General features: G+C 37.2%; 2 protein-coding genes across 2 annotated transcripts in view; one reads left to right on the top strand and one right to left on the bottom strand.

Annotated features, from left to right (window-relative positions):
* The window catches only part of LOC145305624 (L-lactate oxidase-like), a 142,266-nt gene extending 125,973 nt beyond the window's left edge, over window positions 1-16,293 (bottom strand). Inside the window, exon 1 of the mRNA XM_080147308.1 lies at window positions 16,267-16,293. The gene's annotated coding sequence lies outside the window, so the exon portion shown is untranslated. The remainder of the gene's footprint in view (window positions 1-16,266) is intronic.
* The window catches only part of Shal (Potassium voltage-gated channel protein Shal), a 159,420-nt gene that overhangs the window by 103,101 nt on the left and 35,910 nt on the right, over window positions 1-20,409 (top strand). The window lies entirely within an intron of this gene.

Genomic DNA, 20,409 nt, shown 5'->3' with positions numbered 1-20,409 from the left:
GACTCGGGGGAGGGCCATTGACCCTCCACCGAACCCCGGTCAGGGGTGCCATATGCATGGCTCACGGTTGCCGAATACCACAACTCTCCCCTCGGAAGGCTGGGAGAGGATTCCCTACCAGACTTCCGACAGTGGTTGAGGCCTTCGGCCCGCTTCCTTAGGGCTAATCGATATATACAAGCGATAATGATTCAATGGAATCCTAGTGGTGAGTGTTTCTCAGGGTTGGTGGGCTCCCAACGTGGGGTAGAAGGCAGAGGCTGGCTTTGGTTGGACACGTTGTTCAACGCCGGCAGGTGTCAGGTTGGCAGGTGGCACAGTTGCTGCTGGGACAGTCAGCAGTGGGGCATGCTGGTTGTTGTTGGCCGCGGCTGGGGCACTGGCGGCCAAGTTGACCGTCTGGGCGGCGGCCTGCCCTCCCGTGGGGCCGCGGGGTCGGCCAGAGGGCGGTCCTGGCCTACCTGGGCGGTCATGCCCGCTATCGGTGGATTGCATGGACACCATTTCCTCGGCTGCTTCCCGGCCGATGGGTATGGCATCCCAGTCTACTGAAAAGTCCCGGGACTTGGCATGGGTGAGCCTGGCTCTGGCCAGGGCCTTCCTATACAAAGTTGGATGGTATAGGAACACTTGTGATACCGCATTCAAGGTCGCTCGGACGCCTCCCTGTGCTGCTGCCAGGGAAATGATGGTTAAGTCCCCCAGCAGTTTGAGGATCAACAACAGCAGACACAATATGGCTGCGCCATCTCCCCACTCGTGAATAGCTTGTCTGAACCCAGCCCAGACATCCAGGGCGGCCTCTCCATCCTCCGCCAGTCGGTCGATGTTGTAGGACACTATCCCATGGTCGCCTGTGGCCAAACAGCTGCCTTGCTGAACGCATGACCCATAGGACAGGCCGGTCAGCATGGCGCTCTTATATGCTGGGAACGCCAGCAGCTGCTGCCAGTCATTCAGCTCGGCCTGCGAATACAAACCCCCTGAACTGAAGTCATCCAAGGGTTCTGTCAACAGCTGCCTAGGCGTATCCAGCGGGGGTGGCCTCTTCTTAGGAGCGGGGGTTAACTCTATCCAGCCTTCCTCCGCGTGCACAGTCAGGGGGTAGGTGGAGGAGCAGGGAATCTTGGTGGCGTGGCCGCTGTACACTCGTGTCACGGCGTCTACAAACCCTGTGGGCTCTACTGGCACTTTGTCCCAACACTCCTTGTGTTCACGGACAACATATTTATTGCGTTGGCAGGTCAGCTGGAGCAGGACATCTCCCCTCAGCACCGAGAACGTGCTCCCCTGGACGCGCACCGGGTGGGCCGGGTCTAGTTGCTGGAGCTTCCAGCAGTTGGCCGCCACTTCTTCTGCTGCTGTGCTTTTCATGCGGGTCTCCAGAGTAAATCCAATATACCCTGCATGTATCTGGGCCTGCAGGGGAACATCCACATCCCTGGCCGATACTCTGGGTAGCGCTGCCGCGGCTGGGTCAGCTGCCACGAACAATGCTGGGTGGTTGGTGGCATGGGCCTCAAAGTCGCAGTTCACTATTGAGGTGGGGTTGGTCATGTTGATGAAAAACTGGGCCTGATGGTCAACCAGGAACGCATCCATCACTAGGCTGGGCTGGAGGCTGCGAATCAGCCTCAAGGGGCAATCTCTCCCCAGGTGATCCCACACGTAGGTGGCTTCCCCAGTGATGCAGGACAGCTCTGAATGGGGACACTCCAAGGTCAGGTGGTCAGATTGGGACTCCACCCGTCCATCCTCCACTACGTAGGTCTCTTCCTTAACCAGCAGCCGTTGCTCCTGGAGCACTAATTCATTGCGGTACAGCTGGCCCTCGAAGTGGACGTCCTCTCCCTCACAACCCACCCCCTCGGGGCTGTTGACGAGGGCGCCCACCATGTCGAGGGTGAAGAACAGGGGATGGTTCAGTTGGAACGTCAGTGGCTGGGTCTTGCCTGGCAGCGTGTAGACACGGTTCCTGGCCAGGTCTCGGCACGTTTCTGGATCTATCTTGGTTGGCCTCATGAGGGTGGGGACCGAGGTCACCTTGAGGTGACCCCATACCCCACACCTGAATGTCCACTGGGACACAGTGAGCTGGCAACTGTATCCTGTTGTTTCCCTCACCTTGACTTGCTGCAGGACGTGTACTTCATGGCCCAGGGGCACCTCCTGGTGTAAGGGTTCCGTGTTACACATCTTCTCCTTATTGTAGGCTGTGACGTGGGTGGGGTTGGAGCAGTCCCATCCCACCAGGACGTAGCTGGTTGTAGGCCACACGGCTGCCAGCAGGATGCCCCACAGGACCATCCACCAGTGAGAGAAGCTTCCAGGCAGCCATCTACCTCGCACACGCGGCTGGGGATCTTCGGCTCGGGTCACGGCTGCTTCTTGGGGCTGGACACGGCTGGGCTGCTCCTGGCTAGATACAAGTTTCCATTGAGCGTTATCTTTGTGCGGCGGGGGCACCCCGATACCCTCCCCAATGACAGACTGGCAGGCGACTGGCACTTGCCTGGGTGTCGGCTCCCCTAGCCCCAAGTGGTCCCTACCCTGGTCCAAGGCATGCCCAGTGGCATGGGGCTGAAGTGCGTGTGGCACAGGCTCGCCCTTACTCACGTCCCTCCCCTGCCCTAGGAACTCAGGTGCATGTGGCACAGGCAAGTCCTTATTTTCCCAAATTTCAATCTCCCCAGCCTCTGGTGCAGGGGGCACAGGCAAGGCTGGGGTTTTACAATGTCTTGGATACAACACATTTATCAAATTTAACTTATCCTGGCTCGACTGGGGTTGCTGGGTAGTTGGATTCCTTCGGCTGGCAGGGGGCTCTGGATGGCACGTAGTTGGGCTCTCCCTGCAGGCTGGTGGCGCTGGCTGGCTTGGGGTGACGGGGGTCACCCCTTCATCTGGGACTGCTGGCTCGTTCCAGGATCCAGGTCTCTCGGTGGCGGCGACGGTTGTCGCCCCAGGCACCAGGTTGGAGGCTGGCTCGTTCCAGGATCCAGGTATCTCGGTGGCGGCGACGGGTGTCGCCCCAGGCACCAGGTGGGGGGCGCTGGATAGCACCCCCCAGTCATCACAGGTGGCGGCGCCGGGTGGCGCCCCATACATCGATGTTGATGCGCTGGCTAGCGCCTCCTGCCTCTCTCGTTCAGCGGCCGCCAGGGCCTCCCCGTACATCGTCTCAGTGACGCTGGGTAGCGCCCCTCCACTCTGGCTGGGTAGGCTCGGCCGAGCAGGCTCCATCATGTTGAGGCTAAAAGGCTGGGGCCTCAGGACTTCTGGCTCGGCGATGTTGTAGGGTTGCACCAGCTCCGGCTCCAGGTGGTTGAGACTGAAGCCCAGGCCAACCCGGTTGGGTTCAGCCGCGCCGCCCAGTACGTTGATCCTAGCTGGAACGGTCCCAAACTGCGGCATCCCGTCGGCTCGGTCCGCGGCTCTGGGGGCGGCTGCTTGCTGCGGTGGTGCTGGGGGCGCGCTTCCTTCCATGTGGGCCACTCTGCTGGGCTTCCCTGGAGGGGCACCCTTGTCGGCGGTGCGCCTGCGGCTGGCTACCTGGGCCCAGTCAGCTCTGCACTCGGCCGCCGTGTGGCCGTCGTAGTGGCAACGCTCGCACTTGGCAGAACGGTCACGGCGTGGCTGGGTGCGTCTCTCCTCTAGACTAACTTCCATCGGCGTCGGGCAGTCTCGAGCTCTGTGGCCTCTCCCCTGGCAGCGGAAGCAGCGACCTGGAACCTTGTCATCTGGAGCAACCCTCCCCATCTGGTGGAGACCCGGAGCCAAGGCGCCAATCTCCATTGGCTCCGACTCGTCATATTGGGGCAACTGGATGCAGGCAGATCCAGTCAGCCCGTCGGTCGAGTCCACTAAGCACACACCTTCCTTCAGTTGCTTGGTAATCATGGTGACGGTAAACATGGCCTTACGAGTGTACTCAGGTACACTCGTAATTTCATGGCCCATCATGATGCGTTTTACATTGGCGTTACGAATTCCACGATTTAATTCGTCCACCAACAACTCGAGATCCTCATGGTTGTAGGCGTCCCTATACAAGGCACACTTAGTTGATATGTACGCTTGTATAGGTTCTGTCGAGTGTTGCTTGTAATCCCTAAACGCTTGTTTAAGCGTTTGGGATTCAAAAGCAGGACGAAATAGCAATTCACACTCGGCCTTGACCTGTTCGTAGGTCAAGGCTTGGCCTGCCTCGCCAAACAGATGGGACGCCATTTCCGCCGCTTGCCCTACCAGTGACAGTAGGAGGGCGTTGCGGCGGTTGAGGGAGTCATGGGGTGGCACGCGGTAAGCCACCCATGACATCTCGAGTCTGCGGATATGTGAACTCCAGGATTGCTTGGGCGGTCCTCTAAACTCTGGCAGGTTACTCAGCATCAGCTTGCGGTACTCGGCTGGAGCCGGCTGAGGGTCATCCTGGAGCCATACTGGGGCTTGGTCACCTCCTGGCGCTTGCGGCTGTTCCATCGGGGCAACGGTTCAACGGCGGGACGCAAAGTTATAACGTAAATAGAACAAATGGTTTGTCACTAGAGGCTTTCTAGCCTAACAGCCAACACTGTTTTTATCACTAGGTTGGTAGTTTAGTTACAAAAATATAGCTTAGCTGTGTTTATCACTAGTTGGATTCTGAGGTGGTAGAGTAGGCTGGTAGGGGTAGATAGATGTTGAGGGTCTGAACTGCTGTCAAGAACTGATTTGGTTTTCCTCTATCACACTATAGCTAGGGGGAGGGAGCTTAGAATTCTTTATTTTTCTAAAAATATCCCTGTTATATGCTATGGAGTAGCTCCGCTCCGGTGTGTGTGTGAAATCTCCCGTCCTTGCAACGCGCTTACGCACCGTCAAATCCACGCACACGGGTAAAACGCGCACTTATCCCTCAACTCGCTCTCTCATTGGTCCGCTTGTCCGTTGAATTTTATGATATTTCCGCACTCCGTTGCGTTGTCCGTAAATGGCGCTCTGTGTTCCCGGTCACTAGCTCCACACCGTCGACGGACTTAGGTTAGTGTGGGTAGGAGGGGGGGAAGCGCGTGAGGGGACGGGGGCAAATCCGTCCGTTCCCCCTGTGAGGAAGGGGGGAGTGCTGTGGGTTTGAAATAACTGTGTGATGAGGTAATGGTGCCTTTTCTCCTTAATCCTAGGCTTATCTATTATATCACCTTGATTGTACTTCCTTCAGTGGAGAGTGGGCTCCTCCCTTTCCTCTGGAATAAGGGGTGTATTGTTGTTGTGCTGTAGGCTTGAGGTGATTAGATTGTGTATCAGGGGCTTTGTTATATTACATTTAGCTTCTATTTGTGTCCTTATCACAATTACATAACAGATTTGTTTACCAACCCTGTTCTATTTTTAGTTGTTATCACAATACACAATAAATCCAAGCCTGTTCTATTTTTAGTTTTATCACAACACAACAATTTGTTTGCCAATCTTTGCTCATAAATCTATTGTTTAGCCATCACACCAGGGTGGTAATCCCTGCAAATGTGATATAATATCTGTTTTTCTAGATGGGCGGCTGCGTTGTAGCTTCTCAGGATACTTGGAGTTGACGTAGTTTTCTCTGTTTTGGTGCACTACACTCGTATGTTGGCTCGCAGCTCGCAGTTATGTGGCGTGTTTCAGCCTATCGGCGGCAGGGAATGTCCCGTCCTGCTGGCGCCGCTGATCCAAATCCGGCTGATGGCGGCAGGGAATGTCCCGCCCTGCTAGCGCCACTGGTTCGGATCCTGCTATCTCTTGCAGTAAAGTTGGCCTATTTTCAGCCGTTTACACTTATTTGGCTTGTTTCAGCCGGTCCGCAGGCCTGTTTCAGCCCTTTGAGCGCTCAATTCTCCGTTAGATGTCGGCGCTTCTCGCGGTTCTTCGTCAGGTTTCGCTGTCTCGCTTCCACAACTGCCGGATGCAGAGTTAGACTTTGCTGTCCAGGGTGGGTAATTCAGGTTGCTTGTGTCAGTTTTGCCAGTTTCACTGCTGGGAGTACCTTAGCCTCAGATGCGCGTCTGCTCTACACTTGTGGTTTGCCGTAATCTCACACAGCTGTCACCAAAAGTTGTGGTATCCGCTGAGGATAAATGGCAGACACCGGAGTTCAATTAGATTACGGCAGTGTGACAGACGTGGACACCTTACTATAGAGAAGCTACGCTTCTCTAGCATTCACTAGATAATAATCAACATCTATTTCAGTTGTCACTTTATTGAAGGTTTAAAGGATACTAAAGCTATATACAACAAACAATAACTACATGGATAGGAATAAATCATCATAACATAAAAGCATTATAATACATATACAATAGTCAGTTTGGGCAATAATGATCCCCCATCCCTGGAAAGGGTGGGGGGAATTAAGAATACAGTTAACCATAATAAAACATGACAGATTCAATCATTAATTCTAGGCATAGGGAGGGGGTCGTCAGACCCCTTCCCCAGGACTCGGGGGAGGGCCATTGACCCTCCACCGAACCCCGGTCAGGGGTGCCATATGCATGGCTCACGGTTGCCGAATACCACAGTATACATACCCACCCACATTGATATACCAACACACTCAAACATATACATGCCCACACTCTTAAACTTTAATAGACACCAATTGAATAATTTGAGGAAAAAATTGGTTTGCATTGAAAACTGAATTTCAATTGAAAGAACTTTGAAGTCTTTTGATTATAAAATTAAAATCTTGACTTTTCAAATATCTTAAAAACACTTTAGCAATATAGAAATTATTACATTGACAGCTGTGGCCTGAAACACAGTGCATCCATTCGTTGTTGAGAATGTGATAGGTTTGGGTCATAACTATCACCATACACAACATCATAATTGAATAAGTTAAAAATGGTTCCTACTCTAGCTATGTATGAGTAACATAAGTAGTTAGAGCAGAGAGAATGCCCTGTTCCATCTTATTATTATTATGCACAGGTATGAATTTGAGACAAAGGTGCAATAAAAGGGTTGGTTGCTTGAAAGCCTTTTGACCATACAATAATGCACATTTTTAAGCAGAGGCTATCATCGGCTATTAGTAAAACTACAATATTAATATACTAAATATTTTCTTACTTTTCAATAATCTGTTAGGTAACTCTGTAATATATAAACTTATTAATGTTGTAAAGAAATATTATTGAAAAAATTATAGTTGCTTAATCAAACTAGCATGGACTTTCAGTAAAACTAAATATACTTTTAGACTGGTTTTAGTATAATATACCATTTCTCTTATACAACAAATTTACTTACTATACCAGAATTTGTGATGTAACTCTGTAATATCTAGACGTATTAGCAAAGTGAATTAGGATTGATAGCTATATAGTATTATTAATATTACCATGGAGTAATGATATGGAAAATAGAAAAAAAAAACATTTTGATCTGTTTTTGAGGCTTTTTTTCTATAAATATCCAAAACTTTCTTTTGCTTTTTTGATCATAAAAATCATAATAAGATCTGCTTTTCAAAACTGCTTTTATATTACAAAATCAAAAATTTGCCAATATACTATCTGCACTTAATTATATCATAGAGTATTTTTCAACAATGCTCTTATTTTAACCTATTTTTCATTCCAACGAAGTGTGAAAAATATCATATTTAAAACATATTTAACTATCCATATATTTCTACAACGTAAGTACACTAAATAAGCCGTTTCTAACGTCACTGTGAACCACCAGAATAACAGCACTTTAGGAGAAAAATAATAATTAAAATTCTAATGTTGTACTGTAGTATAAAAAGTTCGGAAACTGGCCTAAAATAATTACTTACTTCAAGGAAAAACTTCGCAAAACCTACTTTTTTGCAGATTATGTAAGAGATGAAAGTTTTAGATGTATTTATGCAAAATCACAGGAGAATTTCTATCTGATTATGTATTATGATAAAATGTTGTTATAAGTGCTTTAATACTAAAGTGCATAATAGGATTTTTGTCAGTTGTAATCAAAAATAGACTTCTGAAATTTTGCGTGAAGATTCATAACACAGAGAATCTGTACTATGCAACTTATTACATAGTTACCAAGTATTTATTAAAATATCAATTTATTTATGTAAATTATATATTTAATAAAAACAAATTTTGCAAAAATATAATCTTTTAAGATATAAATATCTTCCTTTAATTTCCTTTCAATTTCAAAAGCAGGAAAATAATTAGGGTTTTCATAAATATTGATATTTAGCTAGTCAAAAAAAAACAAGGATGACAACCTCCATAATACAAAGCTCTAGGTATACGTGGGTGAAATCGTAACATTCAAGTAATAAATTCCCCAATGTAAATTACACTGGTACCCAAAGTTTTATAACCACGTTATTTTCGTTGGAACAATAACTTTTGGTAACTTTATACAATTGTGATTGATTTTCAGGCTTTTAAACAAATAGCTTTAATCTAAAGAAGCTGTTATTTAGTATGTTATTTTTTGAAATGTATATTAGTTTATTGTCCATTGTCTTATCCCTTAAGAACCCTGGTATATTTAGTGATGTGCTGAAAATGGATTGCCTATTTCTTCTATAATTTCCAAAGTTGTACAGCAGATAACCCAATTATTGAAAACGTTATTTTCAGCTACTCCGGTCAGAGGGAAAAGCGATATAATGTATAAACAAATTATACATAATACATTCAAAATTTTAATTTTTCAAATTTTGATTTTTTTTTGAAGTTTGAAGCTTTTTTAGCTAGAAGTAAATATTGAGATAGGACGCGGAAGCTAGGTACACTTTCGGAAACTAAATTTCAGTACATCATATTTAGATGTTTAATGCAAAGACAGTTAGATTAGAGCCTTTGCTATCCTGCAAGTGTTTTTGTGATTCGACTATAAATATTTGACTTCAGGAACCTTATATAAAGAAAATAGATTAACATACAAATGATTACCCATTTTTCCCCCAATATCCGAATTTGTACGACAGATAACCCAACCTTTGCATAAGCTATTTTTAGCTACTCCGGTCAAAGGGAAATTGAAACGTAAAAAAGCTTAATTTGTGAAAGCAAAGCGATTTATACATTATATATTCAAAATTTAGATTTTTTAAAGTTTGAAGCTTTTTAAGCTAGTAGTAAATATTGAAATAGGATGAGGTTGATACGTACAAAATCGGAAACTAAGATTCAGCTGGTCAGAAAATAGTATTGTCAGTTTCTATAGATGTTTAATGATATATTGTATTACATAAGGGTTACAACCTTGTCTACTCTATTATTATTTATCCAAGTCTAAATAACAAATGTTATACAATATCTAACCCAAAAATAAAACAAACTATCAAATATTAGTCCAAACTTTTAGCTAAGAATAAAAAACACAAACTGAAAATTTCAACCCAATTATACAAAACATAACCATCACTGGATTTCAGGGATAAATATTGCATAACAACATATTGTGCTGTCATACTACTGTAACTAAAAGACTCTGGAAACCTATATCTACCCATTATTAATCATTTATGCATATTAGTATCCAGGAAAAATGGTTGGTACAGTTTATGGATTCAGGACTGCAACAACCAAGGATAAATTAACCTTCATCCCAAGTATTTCAGAGAAAAGTACTCTATTAATTGGATTAAACTATGTAAATTGTCCCCCCCCCCTTCTCTGTCTCTTTTGAATGATATTTTTTAAAAGCGAGGCTTTTCTATAATTAGGGTCGGTCCGTCCGTCCGTCCGTAACGGATAGCTTTTTTCGTTAATTTAGGCATGTTAGAATTTTCTTATCGATTTCAAATTTTGCATGGTGATTCCTTTAATAGTTAGGTACAATTTAGAAAGCGTAGCAACTCTATAATCATTACCAAAATTTCGGTACGTCCATTTTAAACATGTTGATTTTTTTTACTTTTTAACAACAAATTTTTATGTGATCTAATTATCCGATTGTTCTGATTTTTGATATACTGATTCCTGGAACAACAAAGTACAATATTGTAAGCGAAGCAACTCTATAATCAAGTCCTAAAAATGTAAGTATGTCCATAAACATTATACTGTATCAAGCAGTTTTTTAACAAATTTACTTACAATTTTGCTTTGACTCTTATACATTTACATTCTGATTATTCAGTTTTGACATTATACAAGTGATAATGTCCGTTTGTCCTACCATTTCAGAGCTTCGCTTTTATGGATGTTGTCATCCTTGTTTTTCTAAGAGGCCCTCTAAAGCGATTGTTTCCAAAAAGTACGTCCGTCTGCCATTCAGTCTGGTGGCCTATTTAGAAAATGAAATAAATTCGACTGTAATCCATTTATCAAAAGTGATCATGATTGAAATGAAATCAAAATGCTAATAAAATAGCTTATTTCTGTCGAATCAGGGATCTAAAGGGATAAGACAATGGCCGATACCATAATGTATATTCGAATGATGATACACAAAATTTCCCCTTTCGTAGATTACAATTAGTAGTTGAAACGTATGAATACTCAACTTAATGAACGAACCAATCCACTGAAGTATACCACAGTTGTTAAGCAAACAAATAAATTATAAAATAATTATAAAACTTTGGGGACTAGTGAAATAAACTTTCCATTGTTCTCTCTTTGTATAATAACATAACAAAACAACATAGGAAATTAAGGCAGAAATTCTAGTGTGATGCTATGATATATAATAACTAAGGAAACCACCCATTGTTTGTTTTCATTTTCTTTTAGACATATATTAGACATTAAATGACGTAATAGCAAGATTAAACAATCTATCCATCTACAAATATATCCATCAAATAAATCTTTTTTCTAACTATCCATCCATCTATTTATATATTAACTCTAGCGGCTACGAATTTTATTTTAGATTTCAAAAGAAAAAGTAAAACAATAAATTATTAAAGAAGGTGTATCAACTTTTTTTTTTAATAGCTAGCCGGTTCTTTTAGTAAGTAGTAGATGTAAAATTTTTCATAGAATTCAGATATGCAATCGGTTTTTTTTGTAGACCTCTTATTTTTTAAGTAATTTAAGTTTAAAAAAAAAAAAAAATAAGTCGATTTTAAGGTACTAAAATGCAACAAAAAAAGAAAGAAAATGGCCATTATGAACAAAAATAGTAAGATCTTTAATTTGACACCTTACTTTTTCAATTCTGTCAGGTAATTATTGAAAAAATCGATTTTTTTAAACCCACGAGAATAAAAACTTTGAACTTAATTTTATCATTTCACAGGTAAAAAAATATGGGTTCATATATACCTTTAGAATCAGAAAAATATTACGAATCCATCGTAAGCAAAATTGAAAAAAAAAGTTTACAATATAGTATATAAACTACAATAAAAGGAATTATATGAAAATATCATATTATATTATACAGGCAACGTCTTAATTCTTGCATTGAGTATAAAAATGGAAAGGGGGTAAAGAGGGGGTAAAAAAGGGAAGACGAAAGTGTTGCCTGAACAAAAAATATAATTGGCCATTTGTTTATTTTTTATTTTTTATTTTTTTACTTTTTTTCAATTTTGCTTAAATGGATTCGTAATATTTTTCTGATTCTAAAGGTATATATGAACCCATATTTTTTTACCTGTGAAATGATAAAATTCAGTTCAAAGTTTTTATTCTCAAGGGTTTAAAAAAATCAATTTTTTCAATAATTACCTGACAAAATTCAAAAAGTAAGGTGTCAAATTAAAGATCTTACTATTTTTGTACATAATGGACATTTTCTTCCTTTTTTTTGTTGCGTTTTAGTACCTTAAAATCGACTTAATCTTTTTTAAAAAAACTTAAATTACTTTAAAAAAAAGAGGTCTACAAAAAACCGATTGCATATCTGAATTCTATGAAAAATTTTACATCTACTACTTACTAAAAGAATCGGCTAGCTATAAAAAAAAAGTTGATACACCTTCTTTTAGTTTTAAAAAAAAATGATATTTTTCTCCCAAAGAAAAAAGCTTAAAACTATCACATGACCAGTAGGTATATTCCCTGAAGGGAAGAGCCCAATCGATTCAGTGGTTACTAGGATCTTAATCTTCAAACAGACATAAATCGTTGTACTTTGTATTATAGATAGATGAATCAAAATTTATAAATAAATCCGAACATCTATCAATAAATTTTTTTTGAAACAGACTAAAAAGTAAATCTATTTTAATACACTTTCATTAGTCTATCTAATTCTACCTATATCTATTTTTTACAAGACCAATTAATATATCCATCTTTTTATCTGTTAAAGAATAAATGAATCAATTTTAAATTAAATAGTTAAGCAATCTATTCTAAATATCTACCTATTTAATTTAACATTAATCCATATTTTATCTAGATCTATCAATCAATAAAGTTACCTTTTAAAAGAATTTCAATTCATCCATCATTTCGTCCTTCAAATATTTAATAGATCTACCCATTCCTTTATCTGTTATCTTTATCTTGTTGTTTTGGACATAATTTTCCTTGTTAAGTTATATTTATGTGATAAGATATATCACAAAGTAGATCATTATCAACCATTACAATAGGTCAGTGTATTGTGACAGAACAGTAGGAGGCTAGACCAAACAGTAAACCTACTGTCATACTATGGTAAAAAAAAAACTATAGGAACAGCTTTATTAACATGTCTCTGTTTTCCCTGTCTTTTGTATAATTTTGCAGGGATCTGAAGGGATAAGACAATGGCCGAAAAATTTAAGTACATCCCCAATGATGATATACATAATTACCCCTTCTGTAGATAGCAAACAGTGATTGAAACGTTTAGACAAAAGTCCCCAAAGCTAACAAATAACAGAAAGTTATCCTAAAATATTGGGGACTAGACAAACAGCCCAATGTCCACTTCCTCCCTGATAATATTGATTGTACTTCATTACAGAGAAAATATTAAACATAAGGAACATAAGCATAAAAGAATTTCTTGACACACAAACCGGTTTACCAAATACACAATTAGTACTTTCAGACAAAGGTCAAAGGTTCTTGTCTGTTCACCCAAGCTTATCTAGGTTCAGGTATACCATGATAAGACCTTGTGGTGTACCTGTCCTCTAGAAGTTATCTAGGTTCAGGTACATCATAATAAGACCTTGTGGTGAACCTATCCTCTAGAGGTTATCTAGGTTCAGGTACACCACAATAAGATCTTGTTGTGTACCTGTCCTCTAGAAGTTATCTAGGTTCAGGTACATCATAATAAGACCTTGTGGTGAACCTATCCTCTAGAGGTTATCTAGGTTCAGGTACATCATAATAAGACCTTGTGGTGAACCTATCCTTTAGAGGTTATCTAGGTTCAGGTACATCATAATAAGACCTTGTGGTGAACCTATCCTCTAGAGGTTATCCAGGTTCAGGTACACCATGATAAGACCTTGTGGTGTACCTGTCCTCTAGAGGTTATCCAGGTTCAGGTACACTATAATAAGACCTTGTGGTGTACCTGTCCTCTAGAGGTTATCCAGGTTCAGGTACACCATGATAAGACCTTGTGGTGTACCTGTCCTCTAGAGGTTATCCAGGTTTAGGTACACTATAATAAGACCTTGTGGTGTACCTGTCCTCTAGAGGTTATCCAGGTTCAGGTACACCATGATAAGACCTTGTGGTGTACCTGTCCTCTAGAGGTTATCCAGGTTTAGGTACACTATAATAAGACCTTGTGGTGTACCTGTCCTCTAGAGGTTATCCAGGTTCAGGTTCACTATAATAAGACCTTGTGGTGTACCTATCCTCTAGAGGTTATCCAGGTTCAGATATAAATCAATAAGACCTTGTAGGTTATCTGTCTTTTAGTGGTTGTCCAGGTTCTGGTTCTGGTTCAGGTACAACACAATAAGACCTTTTGTTTTATCAATTCTAAGAGATTAGATCTTTTTTAAAGGACTATTTTAATACTAAATCATAATTTACTGATAGGTTAAAGTTTCTAGCTTGATATTGCTACCCTTATGTGGAATAAAATTTGTCATTTATTTTGTAATTTTTTTTAGTATAGTCTGTATTGTATAAACATATAAATGAGCTATATGATTGATTGATAGATACAGAGAGCGAAGAATAAAACCATTATTTATCTATCTATTTTTTATCTACCTATCTTTTTATCAGTTAATCTTATTATGTATTCATCTACCTATATATATAAAGGAGCTATATGACTATCTATCTATCTACTTATCCATTTACATATATCTATCTATTTCCATGCATCTATCTAACAACCTATATGTATAAAAGAGCTGTTTGGTTATTAAATACAGATAGGCAAGAATAAAAACACTATTTATCTATTTTTTATCTATCTATCTATCTTTTTATCTGTCAATCTAACTATGTCTATCAACCTATGTAAATAATGAAGCTATATGACTATCTATCTATCCATTTTTAAAAATCCATATCCATAGCTATTTATTTCCATACATCTACATATCTAACAACCTATATGTATAAAAGAGCTGTTTGGTTGATAAATACAGATAGGCAAGAATAAAATAGTTATTTCTCGCATCGTATTATAAACGGCTTTCCGCGGATATAGAATGTACAATTAATCTTATGATTGTACATTTTTATATTCGTAGAAAGCTGGATATAATACGATGCTAGACATAGTTTTTTCGTATGGATGAGAACCGGTTCCTATCCACCGGATTCGAATGAATACGATAAACATTATTTATCTATTTTTATCTTTCTATCTATCTTTTTATCTGTCAATCTAACTATGTCTATCAACCTATATAAATAACGAAGCTGTATGATTGATGAAAAACTACTTATTTATCTAATTTTTCTATCTACGCAGGGACAAGGGAATGATATTCTGACAAACAATTGTAATGGAAAATTTCCTGACAACCCCCTTCCCCTTTTCCTCCCCTTCGAACCCACCCCTCTTCAGTTAAATGAAACACTTTCGGAAAAGGTTTCGTGATTTTTTGTAGAATTTATTGTTAGAAAATCTACCCCTGTATCTACATATCTATCTATCTATGTTTCTGTCAAAATTGTTAAAATTGCTAACCTTAAATGAATTTTTACCAGTTTGAACCTTAAGTATAAAAAAAACATGAATCTTTAAATTCATACTAGCGGCTACGTCCCTAGAGGCTCAGGGGGGGGGGGAGGGGGCTTAGATTAACCATACACATTCAATTAAAATTTTAGTTTTAAATCCTTCCCGGACCTATATATAGTTTTATTGTAAAGGAGAACCATATCAGTTCACCAATCTGCGAGTTCCTTCGGACATCCTGTTACATTATGTTGTTTTAAGAACAGTAAAGCATACCATAAAATAAATAATTTAAGAGGAGCTTTGCTCAAAGAAATATGCAATTTGTAATTCATTACTAATTAGGCTAAATTCTGTTTTAAATATTTAAATTTTTAGAATATGTTTGTATATTAGATAGATACAAAGAAAGGTAGATAGATAGATAAATAGTTAGATATGTAGATAGATAGATGGATAGATAAATATATAGAAAGATAAATAGATAGATACATTTATATAAAAAATATTTATGGATATTTAAATAATTATAGAACTAAAGATCATAGATAGATGGATAGATGGATAGACATACAAGTAGACAAATAAATAACAAGTGTTAGTAATTATCAAAAACTAAATCTAACAAAAAAAGCCTATAAAACAAATAAAGGCTGCAGTTACATCATAAGACCAGGGAAGAAAGGGGCATTGTCTATTAAATCATATCGGTACTCAAAATTTTTCTTTCATTTGTAGACTCAAAGATCTTGATTTGTTGGTTCAATCTAACAATTTCCAAACTTTTTAACCAATAACTTGATTTATAGAGAAATGAATTTGTTTATCATCATTGGGGATGTATCATACAACAATTTATCGTCCGTTTTCTTATCCCCAAAGTTCCCTGATTAAGACTATTATAATTCCTATAGTTGTTTAAACCTCAGAATTCCAGCACGCATATGTAGACTGGGGTACTGTCACACTAATGTGACTTAAAACCTAAGAAACAGCTAAATCTGAGATTATCGCTGTAAGCAAAAATATTTATTTATGAACATATAAATAAGAATAAAAATTATTAGTAGCGAAGCTACTCTATATAATAAGGTGTTGTCTTTGTATTCTAACTTAAGAATCATTCAGTTAAGATTAAGCATATTTCTCAACCCAATTTAAAAGGAAAAATTTAATTTTAAAAATTTAAAAAATATTTTAAGTAAAAAATACTCATTATCATTCGCATCTCTTGTAGAAGTGAATCAAGCAATATTAACTTGATTACAGAAGTTTAAGAAAGGTACCTTGAGAAAGACTTGATGTAATTAATAATTCAGCCATGTTTACTTTTCCGAAAGTCATTCTTGTTTTTGTAACCCCAAAAAATAGTGCTGACTTTCCTTATATATATTATTTTTTTTATTATAGGATTAGGTCAGGGTATAGGTATAGTTTTTTCCTATATCGCTTCGATACCGATCAATATCCGATGGATTAGAACTAGTTTTCAGCCATACCGAAAAATTATGTCTAGCATCGTTCTCTGCGAATATAAAAATGTACAATCATAGCCCGTGCCATCGGCATCTCGGGGCTAAAAAAAGTTTTTTATCTTATAATTAATAAAGTTAGAGAATAGAGGGAGCAAGGGTACATGACTATATAGAACTATCGCAAAGACCTACCAACACAATCCCATTGCTCAAGAAATTTGACAGCTTAGACTCTAAAATGGCTGAGTTTTATACAGGGTTTTTCATTTTTAGAAACAATACCCTAACTATAAAATTTATTATGTATTTGTGTTTGTCCTTTATAGATAATGCATATATCTTAAAATTAATAAAGTAAAAAAAACCAATTTTGGCGTTGTCAAAAAATTATAAAATCGTAAAAATCTGGATAGTAATTTCATTACAAGCTGTCTTGAGTACAATTATTTCGGAAAGTAGAGATTATTTCCATTTTTTATAATAACAATATTAAAGTTCAAGTTAACATCACTATAGATTTAATTTGTTTTTAAAAATATATTTCTTTTTTTAGGAGGCTTTTAAATCTTTATCTTAGTACTAGATAGATAACTTTCTTCCTTACAACTTTCCTAAATAGTTTAACTGTCCATAGCAATGTGAACTGAACCAGAGCGCATGTCTGTGTATATGTCATATTTCATAGCGAAGCTACTCTATAATTCACTTTGTCTATCCATCAGAAAGTTCGGTATTTTTTTCAATGAACTTGTAATTAAAATCAATCTGTATTTGCCTTTTATAAAAGGATATTACATCCCAATAAATATATGTAAATTATTTCAAATTGTAGCTCATTTATGACACTATACATGCTATACTCTGCTTTTACAGTTACAAAATGAATGTAATTATTTTAAATTCCTGAAAATAATAAAAATCTGTAAATTGCTATATACATTTTCAATATTTAATGCAATAAATCAACTGATTTTTGAAAGACATATTTGTTAAATGTTGCTAAACTTGATATCATCATCCTTGTTAGAATGTACTATAGTATTTGAATAAAAAATGTATTATTATTTTTTGAAGCTAGCTTTTTAATAATTACGTTTAAATTCTTTTAGATTTACTGATAATTATCATATAATAATTTTTTGCTTATTTTCAAGGTCTTACTATTCTAATTATATATACATTATTATGTTTAATAAGAAAATTCCGACATTCATCTTAGGTTATTTTTTTAAAAAATTGCTATCTTTGAATTAAATATTCAAAAAAAATTACACAGTACAAATAATAAAAAACAGGTTTTGCTTACAAAACACAATCAAATTAATGGAAACACTTTTGAAAAGATAGCATTGATTTTAAATGATAAATATGCTCTAAATTTTTACAAAAATTAGGCAAAACATTTATTTTTTGTCGTTGATAACAATATCTTATTCTTATACTCTTATTTACAAATAGTTTTACACTAAAATCTTTTGATTTAATTGTTTTAACTCTTGTACATTAGGTAACATGACTTTAATTAATAATAAAGGTCTCCCAAATCCTTATTTACTAAGTATATTTGCGATTACTTTTATTTAATGAAATCTTCCAATTTTTAACATGTACAAAACGGCCTGCTTTATTGCTTCAAGATCCATGTCAGATCTATATAGGAAATAAATGTCTATAAACGAGCTCAAGTTTTCCAAGGAATATATGATTAAAACTCATAGTGCTCCAATAATCCATAATAAACTCTCATTGCCCAGAATGATAAGACCCATTATTTTACTTTATTAAAAATAAATTCATTTTTTTCATTTCATGTTGCTATTTACCTTATATTGATGTATTTAATTTCTAATCATAAAAAAGAAAATTTAAATTTATAATATGATAAATTTAAGAAAACTATGTTTTAAAAGAATTCGATTGTGGCGACATTTTGTGTGTTCAAATATTAAACTAAAATTGTAATCATCATCATTAACCCTTTGGTGATGGTAATGTAAAGAAAAAAATATAATTTAAAAAAATCTTTTAAAAATCATTTAAATTATTAAATATTTACTTTTTTTAGATAGTAATGCCGGGTGAGGAGAATAGATTTATTGAGAAATAGATATGCATATAGAAAACTAGCCAATAGGGAGATAATTATATCGAGCCAACTCTAGTACCAAAATATACGGTGGTTTTGATTAATTAGTAAAGTTCCTTCAAATCTTATTCCAATGACAGCTTATGAGCTTTCTAGCAGCTAAGTGAGAAAGCAAAATTTTTATCGATAAACAACCTTCTGCAACATCATAGGTCTTTGAAAAAAGAAAATGGTTTCATAGCTATTTATCACTCTATATATATTACTTTAATGTTGACATTATGTCGATATGCAATTTCAAGGGATATTTTGTCGACCATATTGCTTTAATTAAAAGTTGTCGTAGCTGAAATGTTATCGCTTTTTGGGGGTGGGGTAATTTGTGGACTCCATTGTTTAAAAATTGGAAATTTGTAAAATATTTAACAAATAGTTGAACAAAGATAATTTTGACAGTCAAATGTTAGGGCCTGATCCTTAAAAAAATACAAATGCAATAATTTCATAAATATCTCTATGTAGTACGTATAAAAAATACGTCATACAATACAAATGACCAATGTTAGGCCAATGCAAAGGCTAAATTACCAATGGCAGGCCAGTATACATTTTAATTGACCAATGGTAGACCAGTATGGCGTGATTTTATAGAGGCACTATTAAAAGCTTCTAAATTACTGAATAGTTTTTTGATGAAATATAACAATAAACTGTAATACTATTTTTCATGTTTTCTACTATTAATCATGTTTTGTAATGCAATTAAAGTAAAGGTTGAAACGTTTGAACAATTCTTAATGAGTTAATCAATCAAAATCTACTAAAGCCACTAAAATGTTAAGCCAACGAAGAAAACGTTATTATAAAACTTTGGGTACTAGTGCAATAAACAACCCATTGTCCCCTTTCTCTCTGCTAGTTTACATTGTTAAAAACTGGAATTCTATTTAAGTATCGAACCCTACGGACAGAAATTCTTTGGGTATTATTTATGATTAATTTAAACAAAATAATATGTGTGCGTTTTCAAATTTTCTACCTACATAGTTCTATATATCTTCCTATCTTTTTTCGCTATGTATAAATATCTATCTTTTTATTATTATCTATCTATATATCTATCTATTCATCTACATTTTCTATCTCTATTTATATATATTTTCCCCCCCTATTCTATTTCTTTGTCTTTTCTCACTTTTTTTCTCTTTCTCTCTTATTTTTTCTTTTCTTAGGTAAAAAATTGCGATTTTATGACAACGATAACAGTAGATGGAAGAGAGAGGATAATAAAAAAGAAAACAAGGATGACAACATCCATAAGTAGCGAAGCAAAAACAATTAAATAAGAATTTATATATTAGTTGTCAAAAGCATGTATATTAGGAAAAAATCACAAAACCTTTTCAACATTTGTTTTTAATTTCTTAATATTTATATTTCAGTACTATGATAAACTGACTGATGGTTAAATAAATTACATAGTGGATGCTCAAAACAACGGGAAATTTAATTTTGATATGTCTAACTACAAATATTTAAAAAAAACGGACCAGAAACACCAAAGATATGAGGAAAAATGTAAAAAATATAAAAATAGCCAAAAACCTGAAAAAAAACCAATTCTGACCGTCATAGTTGTTTTCTTTAAACGATAGAAAATTCAATTTTGATATCTTTAACTGAAAAAAATTTTGGAAATCGGACCATAAACACCAAAGGTATGGAATAAAATGTGAAAATTTCAAAAATAGCCTAAAACCTGCTTAAAGACAGTCTGACTGTCATATTTGTTTTCTTAAATCGACAGGAAAT

This window comes from Acartia tonsa, chromosome 14 (assembly GCF_053477335.1).
Source record: "Acartia tonsa isolate MP-2025a chromosome 14, ASM5347733v1, whole genome shotgun sequence".
Taxonomy (NCBI): domain Eukaryota; kingdom Metazoa; phylum Arthropoda; class Copepoda; order Calanoida; family Acartiidae; genus Acartia; species Acartia tonsa.
The sequence above is the reverse complement of the archived record's forward strand: the minus strand, read 5'-3'. Positions and strand labels throughout refer to the sequence as shown.